Source organism: Pinus tabuliformis, chromosome 4_2, assembly GCF_031772625.1.
Source record: "Pinus tabuliformis cultivar Carrire ecotype Pingquan chromosome 4_2, CPIR1, whole genome shotgun sequence".
Taxonomy (NCBI): Eukaryota; Viridiplantae; Streptophyta; class Pinopsida; order Pinales; family Pinaceae; genus Pinus; species Pinus tabuliformis.
The window spans coordinates 42,331,807-42,335,567 of NC_142304.1; the positions used below are offsets into that span (position 1 = coordinate 42,331,807).

The following is a 3,761-nucleotide window of genomic DNA, read 5'->3' on the forward strand; positions in this document are numbered from 1 at the left end:
AAGGATAGGCAAAATAAAACCCTAGAAAAATTGGGAGCAGAGGACCCTCCCTCAATCAGAAGGTAGCAAATGAGCCAAAATGTCCCGCAACCCCTGGGGTGGTTACTCTAGAGGTGAGAAAGCCAGATCCAACCATTGGTTTCCAAAGGAAAACATGTGTAGGGTCATGATTCAAAGTCCAGAGTAATAATATTAAATAAAATATTTTTCACTATGAGGGATCTGCTTCTTCCATGAGGGATTTGAACATCCATGCTCCAGCTAGCATTCCTATCCCTGATGCCACCTACGACGCTATTACAGCCAGAGACATGGTGCTTCTTCCGTACTTCTCTGCCACTCCAACTCCAAACATAAATGCTTCTTGTTCCTCTCAAACAAACGTCGAATACAATAATAATAACCCTGGCTTCCTGTTCCTTCCTAGAAATAAGAAACAAGACAAGGGTGAGAAAAGAAAACGGATTCAGAAATCGAAGCTTCTCGTCTTATATTATCCCTCCATGGCGAACTCTTCTTTTCCCCTGTTGCAAAATTAATAGGCAGGGCAAAACCGTTCAGCAAAAACTGCCAAATAAAATAAAAGCATTATCTCTACAGTTAAAGCCCTTGCGATTTTTCCACGGATTCACCGTAATAAAGAAATAATGGATTAAAACTGTTGAAAAAATTGGGTTCCATACATAGCCATTATCTACCACGTTGCTTTTCCCTACAAATTTATTAGTAAAATCCATATATATTGAAAACCAAAAACATACTTGCTTTTATCCAAAAAAAATTCGAGAATTTCATTCCAATGGATCAAGAATTTCATTTCTATCGATTTTTTTGCTCAATATAATAGCAACAAAATAGAATTGCCAGGATAAACCATGCAAACACTTAAAAAAAAACATAAATTAAATTCAAAACAGAGAAAAACACAACAAAAATAAAACACTGTAAAATCCAAAATGCATGGCCATGCAACAAAGAAAATAAACTGCCCACGGGGCTTTGGATTGACGGTGAATGGGTGGGCTGTTAAGGCACTCCTTGCGATAGGTCACCGGTTCAAATCCCCCGTGGGTACTTAGGTTAGTCTTAAACTAGAAAAAAAAAACAAAGAAAATAAACTTGAACAAGAAACAAAGCAAGCCAATGCAATGCAGAGTATTGAAGAAAATGATGAGATGAAAGTGAGAATGCGCTTTGTGAGATGCTTAATACTAATCAGTGCTTGCCAAAAGCCAGGGAAGAAGAACAGTGCTTGCCAAAAGCCAGGGAAGAAGAAGAAGAAGAACAACTGGCAGGGAAAAAGCAGTAAAAATATATTCAAGAGTGACATAAAAGAATGGGAAAAAGCAATAAAGCAACTCAACTGATATTTGGAAAAAGCAGTCACGCTTCAAATCAACAGTTGAAAGTGTCTCACCTGATCCAACAGAGAAGGGTAAAAGTGTTGACGATTGTTGATGCATAGGAAGGCCTATCGGCCTCAGTGCTTGCCAAAAGCCAGGGAAGAAGAAGAAGAACAACAATTGGCAGGGAAAAAGCAGTAAAAATATATTCAAGAGTGACATAAAATAATGGTAAAAAGCAATAAAGCAACTCAACTGATATTTTGAAAAAGCAGTCATGCTTCAAATCAACGGTTGAAAGTGTCTCACCTGATCCAACGGAGCAGGGTAAAAGTGTTGACAATTGTTGATGCATAGGAAGGCCTATCGGCCTAAATATAATAAATTTTATATTATATTAAAATTAATAATATTATATTAATCCAAAATTAATAAATTTAATATTAACATTAAAATATATTAATATTAATTTTCTAATATTAATATCATTTCATCATTAAATCTAATAATAATAATATTATTTTAATATTAATATTAAATTTAATAATATTTTTACATGATATGATAACAAAAATTCTAATAAGATTTGAAATTTTAAAATGAGGTAAAAGCTTAATTTTAGATCATTCATTTTTTTTTATAGAGGCTCAATCAAGCATAATAGCTCGATCAAGCCATAACACTCGATCGAGCCCCTGTTAACCACATATATGGCTCGATCAAGGGTTTATGAAACCCTCGATCGAGCTATTTGAATTTGAAATTTAGGCACTTGATCGTGTGCTTTAAGCACTCAATCGAGCCTCTTAAGTCCTAAAATCCACAATTTCAGCACCCTTTCTACAAGATTTCCTGCAACTCCATTTTGTACCCTAGCATACCTAGGGCTAAATTTGTCCTTAGGTGGTCGAGTTGACCACGTTGGATTCATGAAGGAATCCTCTATCCAATGCATATGAGTTTGACATTTTCGAATTCATATGACATTTTTCATCTAATTTCTTTTAAACATAATGCTTAATTTTTTTTTGAACCGTTTTAAAGAGGTTGAATAAAAAATCAATATCATAAACTATACACAACGAAATTTTTTCAAAAAATACCAATATTTTCGTCTACGATTCTTCTTCAAAAGGGTACTTTTGGTTTTTCAATTTATATAGTTAAAAAAAACCTTATGTGAACACGTGTCTCCAAAATGCATTTGAAATATTACTTCACCAACTTCAAAAAACAAATAAAAAATATATTTTTACATAAAAAATATATTCTTAATATGAAAAACTTAGGTCTCTCTGTGTAGATCATGCTCAAATATCTATATCTATATATATATATATATATATATATATATATATATATATATAATCAAAATTACACATTTTAGACTAAGTTATAATACGTGAACACAGACATACCTCTTAAGATGTACAGAAATTTGCAAGGACAAGTCTTTAATTTAATGTAAAATTGACATATTATACGACACTAAATATATCATTAGGACAACAACATAATTCTCCACAATTTGTCTTTTTACTCCAAATCAAAATTTATAGCGCTTAAATGAATTTTGAGGACTTCAATTCTATAAAAGACGAAAAACTTGAAATTTCATTGCCACACTTGGCCCAAAAGTGTAACCCATCTTCATGCTTTCACCCCCTTTCCTTTTCTCTGCCATTTCCTTATTGACATGCATGTGTTTGCTTGACTATCATCCTTGCTATTTGCACAAGCCCTGGGTAGGGTTACTGGAATAAAGTAGCGTAACATCTAAACCTTACACACTGAATTAAACATAGTTAATTTTTTCTTTTCTTTTATACATTGTGCCTTTCCTTGTCTTATTTACTAACTATTTGGCACACATGAAAATACTATTTGGCACAAATACAAATATCTGGCATATTAATGACTTTTCACGTCGAGGGATATGCCACCTGCTTGCTGTACCTGTCCATTGAATATGATTAATGGATGATTACCGTGATAGGTATAAGTGCACATGGCTTTACACGATACCATGTTGTGCTGGCCCTCATTCAAGCCTCCACGCGGTGCTTGCATATTTCAAAGGACAACAATTCAATGTGCTTCCACCATCTACTGTGGCTCTCCATTGTCAATCTCCAGCTTGCAATTCGATGACAGTGATAGGCTAGAGATTACCCTAACCAACTTCCCGCATCAGTGTTGGCCTTTCTCATTGTTTCTGGCATAGTTCGGCTTCGTGCTACTCTGCAAGGGTTTGGGTTATGGTGTTTTGCGAAGCTTTGTTCATGGCACTCCGCAAGGATTGAGAATAGGAGGACTGGTCCATCGAATCGAGATAGGTAACCCCTCATTCAGCTGTCCCAATAAGCTTATTACTGTTTAGAAGACTGTTTATAATTAGAAAAGACATGAGGGTCTTTA

The 3,761-nt window shown here is 34.6% G+C and overlaps 1 long non-coding RNA gene across 1 annotated transcript in view; it reads right to left on the reverse strand.

Moving 5' to 3' along the window:
* Positions 1-30, reverse strand: part of LOC149168225 (uncharacterized) — an 862-nt gene extending 832 nt beyond the window's left edge. The window contains exon 1 of the long non-coding RNA XR_016259326.1: positions 1-30. This exon is cut by the window's left edge and continues 76 nt beyond it. This is a non-coding gene — a long non-coding RNA (uncharacterized LOC149168225).
* Positions 31-3,761: the final 3,731 nt, after the last annotated feature.